The following is a 9,562-nucleotide window of genomic DNA, read 5'->3' as shown; positions in this document are numbered from 1 at the left end:
TGCATTCCATCCAATGATATTTATTTCGATTGGGCATTCGACCTTGGAGTTTGACTCGTGCTTCGGTAGCTCAGTTTCGTCCGCTTCCGTCCTCGTCGGCTCTTGGTGCCGCGAAGGCTAAGGATGCAGGTTGCTTCATGTGCCAACCTCCCACGTTTTCACCGACTCGACTACATCCGCTAAGTGGGAGTCATCGCTGTCTACATATTACTGAAGACGATAGAACATTCGTATAGTACGAAAAAGAACGTGATGGAGAAGAAAAACAGTCTGGAATATTTTTCAAAATTCTTATTGAAATGAGATTTTGTTTCGAATGATGATATCCGTGGAAAAGAAAATGAATTTACGCCATTCTAAATTTATAAATAAACGACAGCAGTGATTAATTTGCGTTAAAGTGGATAAGAAAAAATTAGGTACCACCATCATTTGCTTCGGAAATTCTTTTTCGGAGAAATTTGAATCTCCAACTTGAAATTGCTGCCGTGAAAAATAATCTGCTTTGCCACTAACAAGCCAACTCACTCACTGATTTCAATATAGTTTCGTAACGAGCTTTCCTAAGTCATTCAAGAGAACGAACCAGTCCTCTAGTGTCACTAAATCAAACTGAATTTTAGCACGCATTGCCAATATTTGCAGTGATGGTTCGGCGATTATTTTATACGTATTTTATTTTCGTTATCTCTCTTTGAAAAGCTACACAGTTAATTGTAAGGAAATGTACTTCGACGGATAGGCTAATTTAAATGAAAAAGTGATTAAAAGTTGCGAAGGTGGATTTATTACCAAGCATGAGCTATACAATTTATGTAGTATTAAATATTGCTCATATCACGTATGAATTTATCTTTTAAGATTTAGTGATGATGAAGATATTGCGAGAGATGGGATTGTTGTTCAAATTTCTCTCCCACTGGTACCATAGACAATAACGAAAATCAATTTCCAAACTGCGGCGAAAGTGGAGCCGCTAAAATCTTTGCAATACTTTTGAATCCGACTGTACAAGGACTGTGTTGTTGTGGGTGTGAAAATTCCCCGAACATAATATCCACTGTTCCTCTGAGGTCAAAAGAAGGAAATCCTCAGGCAAGAAAGCGCTTCATCTAAAGGAAAGTCTCGTCATAAATTTCAGGGTTTCGTGATACTTTGGAGGGCCTCCAAAACACCCCAAGTACACGAGACTCGAACCAGGTGACCTAATCAGTATGGAATTAGCAGCATTAGCAATAGCATTAGCATTAGCAATAGTACTGTGAAAAATCATCTGCCTTACAACTAAGCATACTCACTCACTGCTTTCAATAGTGGTTCATTACGAACTTTCCCGTGTCTCTAAGTGCCGTGAAGGCTAAGGATGCAGGTTGCTTCATGAGCCAACCTTACAACTTTTTAACCAACCCGGCCCCACCAGTTAAGTGGGTCTCGTGGGTGTCTACATATTACTGAAAACAATAGAACACTCGAGTAACACGAAAAAGAACATGATGGACAAGAATAACTGTCTCGAATATTTCTCAAATTCTTCTTGAAATGAGACTTTGTTTCGAATGACGATATACGTGGAATACAAAATGAATTTTCGTCATGAAAATTTTTATAACGAGAGCAGCAGGGCCGTTTTAAGGTCGTCGTAGGCACTTTCAAAGTCGTAGGCCCTCCCCGACTTCATTTTTAATATTTTTCAGAACTCCACCCACACTTCTTTGCTATTGGAACTCTAAATGAATTTCCGCATTGTTAATTATTCTATGCAGTGATGATGTTGTAATTCCGGTGTTACATCATGCGCTTCGCATTCGTTGTTTATTGTTAATCGTGTGCTTCTTGTTTCTTAAGAAAATTTAAATTAAGTTTCCTTTTCTCAACTCAAATTGATAAAAACGTATCTTCGGTCAACGAAGGGACAAACACGACTATTCTCCCTGGCATTACTTTCAATTGAAAAGGATTTGATGAGGGAAATGACATTTGAGGACGTCATATGTGACTTTCCTGAGACAGAGAGCCGAAAAGTTAACATACTGTAATTTACAGATCTACAGCACTGCAGCTTGACTTGCTCAGGTGCTCATCTCACACGGTTATATGTATATGTAGTTACTTTGATAAAAACATTATTGAATTTTCCTGGCAATCTGAACTTGTTTTCACTTTATGATCTGGCATTCGTAGGCCCTTGAAAAGTCCGTAGGACCTAGGAAGAGACCTACTGTGCCTAATTGATGAAGCGACCCTGGACAGCAGTGGTCAATATTCGTTAAAAAGGGTAACAAAAATATGTTCTTGCCATCTTATGACTCAGAAAAAAATTCATCGGAGAGGTTGGAATCATCCGAATTCATATTGCTATATACTCTACTTAATACCAAGCCAGCATACTCACTGATTCATATAGTGTCTACTTACGAGCTTTCCTAAGTCATGCAAGGGAAGGAACCAGTTATCTCTTATACATCAAAAAAACTGACTTATAATACACAGTGGCATCGTTTGCAGTTATGTTGAGGCGGATATTTGATACGTACGAGGGGTATATGGAAAAATATTCGATGCGACATCTAATCACGAGGAGAATTTCAAATTTCGCGTATTTGTTTCCATTTAGAATGTCTACCAAACTCCACACGATTAAGGAGTGCAACAAGGCCAAGCCAGGGTGGGGGGTGAAGGGGGATTTATCCCCCTCGAAATGAAAAAATTAAATAGATACTTTATGCTCGCTTGGTGCTCACACGACGATATTATTATAACGGCGCAAGGACATATAGTAGTCCAATGCGACTTAAGTCAATATTTATCTAGCGGAGTTGTTGGTGCAGTGTGCGTAGTTGTAGTGCAGTGTGTGAAGTAATAGTGCTGTAAATTAGTGGAGAGGTGAGTGACTTATGAGACTCCCAAGGGACCGCAGAATTGACATCGACACCGAGGAATTAATTCATTTGGTCGCAGCAAAAAAAGCTAGAAGGTTAAAATAAATTTTATAATAATATTTTTATATTTTCCTTTAAGGGTTTATAATAAATATGTATATTTAACCGTATACGCTATTTTATTTATCTTATAAAAATAATTTTGTTTGTCTACTATTCCATAAACCCCCCCGAAAATATTTTCTGGCCTTGGAGTACAATAAACACAAGTGAAATGAAAATATCTTGAGATAAGATACCACAAATCTTCGGTCAGTATCCTCCACTTCGATCTGATTTCTGAAGTCCGTAATACGAGACAAAATATGTTAGCATATAATAGTGTGGTTTTCTATTATTTCTTTTATTGCCTAAATCGAAAGATTAATACTCCTGGAGAACGAATTTCACGCTTTTAGATTTTTGAACGACAAAATCTATTAATTGCGATTAAATGAAAATTGAAAAATTTTAAGTGCACGAAAACACGACGGCTAAATATGAATGCTGGGAAAACCCCGTGTGACGTTGTTCTGGTTTCTTCTTCCGCGTCAAGTGAGGTGACCTTGGGGCGAGGCTCTGAGCGCTGATACGACGCAGGATGCTATAGCGGGTAGCAGAGTAACCCTGCTAACTGGTAGCGCTTGGCTTAAACAAAGATTATTATTACCTGATCAAACGAAGGAAACATTCCGAACTTAGGTAATTTTAATAGGTGATTATTAAGAGATGTTTCCATGAGCTCTGTGCCTCATGCATGCATTGGTAATATCAGACCATGTAGAACTCCTATCCTCTCGTGTAGAAACTAGGTCCCTGTGTCGTCTCGTGGAGTGGCATCGCATGGGCGCCAATCTGGCCCTTTTCAAAAGAGTATAAAATTGACCATTAACATTCGTCTAAACTGGGAATTCAAAAAAAAAATAATTTTTATATTATTAATACACTAATGGTGGGTAAGGAATCGCAATAAATGCCTCTCGTTTTTTCTGATGAAGGAAACTGTCCCCTATTACGTAATCGATCTAACTTCCTCGCAACGCTTCCTAAAAAATCGATTTTTTTAAACCAATAACACCGATTTATAGCAAAAGGGCGAATCAACTTTGGCTGATTAAATAAATCAATCGCTATTCAGTCTGCTTTCACACTCTCCGTCAAAGCCAATGCGTGCATTCCTGGGTTGAACTCTCGCAGTTACATGAACTATTATTTCGACCTGCTACTCGTTTAAGTAAAAAGTGAACTGTTTTTTTACATTGCGCTTAACCATGATACCTATCAGATAAATGAATATGGAAAATTTTGATGAGTCCATCTTCTATATTATTTCTACTGTATAGATATCTTTTTTTCAACTTATACGCAACCAAACTCTACAAATGAGGTACCAAAATGCACACAATTTATCAGAAAACATGCGACGGCATATCTCACTTCCTAAATATTGCTACTGTTTCCTAAAATTGGTTTTTTAATGATTAAAAAAAAAACGGTAAATATTCCTGACGTTAACGGCGCACAAACTGATACATTTGTTCATTTGCAACAATATCTCGCATTCTTTAAATAACTTTTATCAAAATGCGGCAGATTCCACATTCAAGTCTCCTGTTGATACGTAAGTATTAGTTTTCATGTGCGTTCAACAGAGGATAGTGTAATTACATCCAATGTTGTGTTTAATGAGATCCTCTGGCCTCAATTTGTACATGAACATTCCAATTAAATTTGTTCATAAGACCCTGCCTATTTTTCTACATTTTAAAATTAGAAACGCGCCCATCCCTCAGTGGACCTGCATTGAAAAGAGCGGGGGAAGCCCGCTGGGAGGGGGTGCAGCACGTCTTATTTATACCAACAGCATTGATTACAGAGGTTTACCAACAGAGTGGGGAAATGAATCCGATAGGATTTGAAAGCACGATGAATCCTATGTTTGCAAGAATATAAATCAGTAGTTTTGGGTACAGCCGTTTTTATAGCGAAAGCGTTGCAGTCGCCGAATACAGCACTACGCAAAAACTAGCCTCTATATCGTGTATCGCTTGTCGCATGTCCTCTCCCCTCGGCGTCGCATTTAACCATTGGTGCACAAAGTTATTTTTCTCAAATATTCATTTCAAAAGTAATTATTCCGGTTAATGAGGTTCATTTAAAATTATTTCTGCAATTTTTTAAATCAATAGTTTAAATTATACAGCCACTCCGATATATCGGACCAGGGGCGCATCCAGGAATTAAGGCTATTGGTGAGGGGGGTTTCATTGGGGGGGGGAAACTAATACTGGGGGGCTTGGGGTATTGCATACCCGCCAGGGTAAGCGGGAGGTGCGGAGGCCCTTTGCCGGAAAAAGAAAAATTAGATGAATGGTTCAAAATGGTGATTTTCACGGCCTTTTGAGGGATATTTTATTAATCCTCACCCTATTCTACAATCAATATTAATCCAATTAAGTAAAATAGATTTAACTTAAAAATTTCTGTGAGCTCTGGGGGGGGTTTTTATCCTCCAAAACCCCCCTCCTCACTGCGCCACTGTATCGGACTGTCTTTTTTCAGTGTTGATTACAGATTCAAAATAGTTCGAAAAAACTTAATAATATAGAAAAAATTAAAAGATCAACCTTTACGAAGAAAAATGACGTAAGAGTTATCATAATAATGAGCAAAATACTGCAATAAAAAATAGTTTGCGTAACCCGTGCGGGTGACTGAAAATTCTTTCAATGCCATGTATCACATAAATGCATCTCAAGTCGATAAATTCAAGTATATAACTAAATATTAGCGTGGCGGTGAAGACAGACATCCATTTGAACTTAATATAGCACAAAATGTAGCGCAAGTCAATTAGAACCCAGAAAAAAATTAAATACGCGCGTCCTGTATGTCGGACCCTGTGGACTATTGGGTTAAGTTACTCATTGGGAAGATAATTATCGGCGCAGCGTCCATTCGCGACGACGTCCCGATTGCCGTGAGAACAGCTGCCTGTCATTACGTTTCTGCAAGCGAAAATTGTTACTTCGATTGAAATTCATCATCAATTTGAAAGAAGTGTACTACCCAAAGTGCTTACGCTTGAAAAATGTTCGGAAGCGGTGCAGAAAATTTACTGATCGCCATCTCAACGTTCACGAAATTCGTTGGAAAAGGGTGGTTTCATATTATTTTTTTAATTTGCGTAAATCGAAAGATTATTACTCCTGGAATACGCATTTCATGCTTTTAAATTTTTAAATGACGATATCTATTTTTCGCGATTCAATGAAATGTGAAAATCTTTAAGCGCGCGAAAACGCGACGGCTAAGTATGTATGATGGGAAAAGTCCGTGTGACGAATTTCTGCTTCCCGCTGCCGTCGTGTGAGGTGACCTTGGGACGACGCTATGAGCTCCGCTACGTTGTAGGCTGCTGGCAGGTAGCAGAGTACCCAGCTAGCAGGTAGCTCATGGTTTAAATAAGGAATATTAACACCTTATCAAACGAAGAAAACTTTCAGACCATAAGCAGTTTTAATAGGTGATTATAAAGAGATGTTTCCCTGAGCTCAGTGCCTCATGCATGCATTGGTAATTTCAGACGATGTAAAACTCCTACCTACTCGTATAGAAACTAGGTCCCTGAGACGTCACGTGGAGTGGCATCGCGTGGACGCCAATCTGGCCTTTTTAAAATGCGGTTATAATTGACCATAGACATTCGTCTAAACTGGGATTTCTAAAACCAAATAATTTGTACCTATATTATGAATGCACAAATGTTGGGTAACGTATCGCAATCAATGCCTTTCGTTTTCTTTCATGAAGGAAAGAAAGGAAACTTCCCTATTCTCAAATCATCGGGCATGATCATTGGTTTACGTCTTCTGGGTCAGAAAGTGTGTCCTGCTGATTGATTTCATGTTCAAGGATACAAAAGTCAACCACGCGAGGCACTATGCGACTCTAAGCAAAGTTCTAAGGGTAATACAGAAGGAATTACGCGGCATTTTGACAAAAGGCGTTCGATTGCGCCAATTCACAAGGTGTGATGTCCACAAGGGACAAGGATGTGGTCGTGGTAAATTTCAAGGTACTTTAGTGGGCCTCCAAAAGGCCCTAAGTACACGAGACTCAAGCCAGGTGACCAAATTAGTATATGGGCATTTACATGAAAATGTCAACTTTTTCTCACAAATTAAAATTTAGGCTGGAAATATTTTATCTTCATAAATCAACAGCTAATTGATTGTATTTCGGAGAAATCAATGTTTGAAATATTATTCACAGCCTCGCTAAAAGTGTTCAAACTATACTTCGTTTAACAGACCTTTGAAGATGTTTAAAATCATTGCACTTTGGAGGTTGAACTCGCAGTAATTCCGTCATATGTTAATTATGGGCTTGTTTAGAAGGTTTTTCGATAATTGAATTTGTTTATGTACATGAAAATCGCCTTCATAAATGTTTCTTGATCATGCACAATTTTCTCTAAAGGTAATTCCGTCACAAATGGAATTGCCCATAGAATATTAGCAGCATGTGCAATAGAACGCAATAGCAATACCTTGGGAGGGGTAATATGACAAGTATTCTCTTAAATATGACGACCTTTTTTAGTTGTATATGTATTCGGCGGCTTGCTGGATAGATTTTCTTTTGCAAAGGCATAGGAAAGACTCCATAAAACACTATTCACGGGATAATTAAGAAATTAAAACAAACATCTTCATTGGATTGGAATCACTATAAACTCAAACTAAAAATATACAAATACCCGCAATGGAAGATCATTCATCGGATCAAAACAATGTAACAAATTCTATTCTCCGATAGATATGCTATGTAATCAGTCACTCATTTTTTATTCGCAAGATGTTGATTCGTAACTAAGTCTTTTGAGCTTAAAAGAACAAAAAATTCACACAAAAAGGCACAAAATATAGATATATGTACAGCCTTACTCATTTTTATTTCGCAAAATATTGGTTCGTAACTAAGTCTATCGAACTTTAAAAGACACAAAATGTGCATCATAAAGGTGGATGTAATAAATTTACGCGCAACTTAGCACCATTATTTTATGACCGCATTATTGATACAAAATTCCCGCGCATGAAATAAGTCGAGAATAAAACATCATTTCAACCTAGAAGTTGGGATTATAAAAAACAACAGAAAACGCTCACGGTAAAATATTAACCAGATTTCTACATAACGTTGCCTCCATCATATTAATTATATTTTGACGTGCCACGTATGATCTATGCACATATAATTCTTATCTCCTCGCAAATAAAACAAATCACTATGATCAGTCCTGTTTCTATGAAGAAATTCCTGAATAGTTTTGTGTGTTGTGTGCTGATGCATGGATATGATTGCGGTCACTATGAACGATATGGTTAACGTAAGTAACCAAATATAAACTTGCAGGAATTTAATTTTTGAGGCTACGTACAAGAACAAGGTGGACCTAAAGAAAAATAACTGAGCAAATACCAAATGACGTCCAATTTGTGAAATAATCAATGATAAAATATGAAAAGTGAGAATGTATTTGATTTTACGCAATCACCGCCTATAAAAGTGAACGAAGCAAAAATTGTCAGAACCGTTTTCATTACGATAGGAACCAAAACAAAGGTATCCATGGGCCACAAAACAAAAAACAAATATCTAAACAAATTAATAAAGAGCATTGATGTACGATAAATACGGGAGTACCTATATACGCATATTCCAACTGAAATCACAATTCATCTGTCACTCACACAAGCAATATATCACGACAAAGAATATTATAGAAGAAATTAACTATTTAAAAAAATGACGATTGTGAATTCATACCTAAAAGTTTTTGTGGTATGACTTATATGCACTTCGAACTATAGAAAGAAAAATGAGGACATATTTGAAAATGAAGTTATGTTTGTAGTCATGGCATCTACACCAAAACAACCTTTAAAAGTTCAACACACAAAGACCTAAACTCACCAGTCTTTGGAACCAGCAAAGATTCCCGAAGACTTAAATCCAGTCGATTAACTGTGAACGTCAGCGTTTCTCTATCACAGAGGTGTAAGCAACCAAGTTAGAATAATTTGATCGTATTTTCAACCATATTTTACAGAACATTGTGTTTTATTTTCTTATTACGCAGGCGATAAAAAAGGGGGCAAGTCGTGTGGAATTTATATAAGGAATATTTGAGGCAGAGCCCTGAAGAAATTAGGATTCGTCAACCGTATTGTGGGAATATTTTCGGATGAGAAAGTAAAAGATAGGTGCTATTTCGCACTCTTCCGACCGCACCTTGAATATGCAGCGATATCAAATGGGATCGGTTGCAGAAAGACTTAATCCGCGAACTGAATAAAATATAAAGGATATCAACGCATTTCGTCATAAACTGCTACGGGCGTACAGACAGCGTTATTCAGATGTTAAGCGAATTAGGCTGGGAACCGCTGGAGACTCGGAGGCTGCGCGCTAGGCTTAGATTGCTTGAACAATTAAGAATGGATATCTTTAAGAGCGACACGGAGAACATAATCTTAGAGCCGCACTATATTTCCAGGTCCGATAGAAGCGATAAATTAAGAGAGGTGTTTTGCCGAACGGATAGATGTGGTAATTCATTTTTCTCACGAACCATT

Source organism: Ischnura elegans, chromosome 1 (assembly GCF_921293095.1).
Source record: "Ischnura elegans chromosome 1, ioIscEleg1.1, whole genome shotgun sequence".
NCBI lineage: Eukaryota > Metazoa > Arthropoda > Insecta > Odonata > Coenagrionidae > Ischnura > Ischnura elegans.
The sequence above is the reverse complement of the archived record's forward strand: the minus strand, read 5'-3'. Positions refer to the sequence as shown.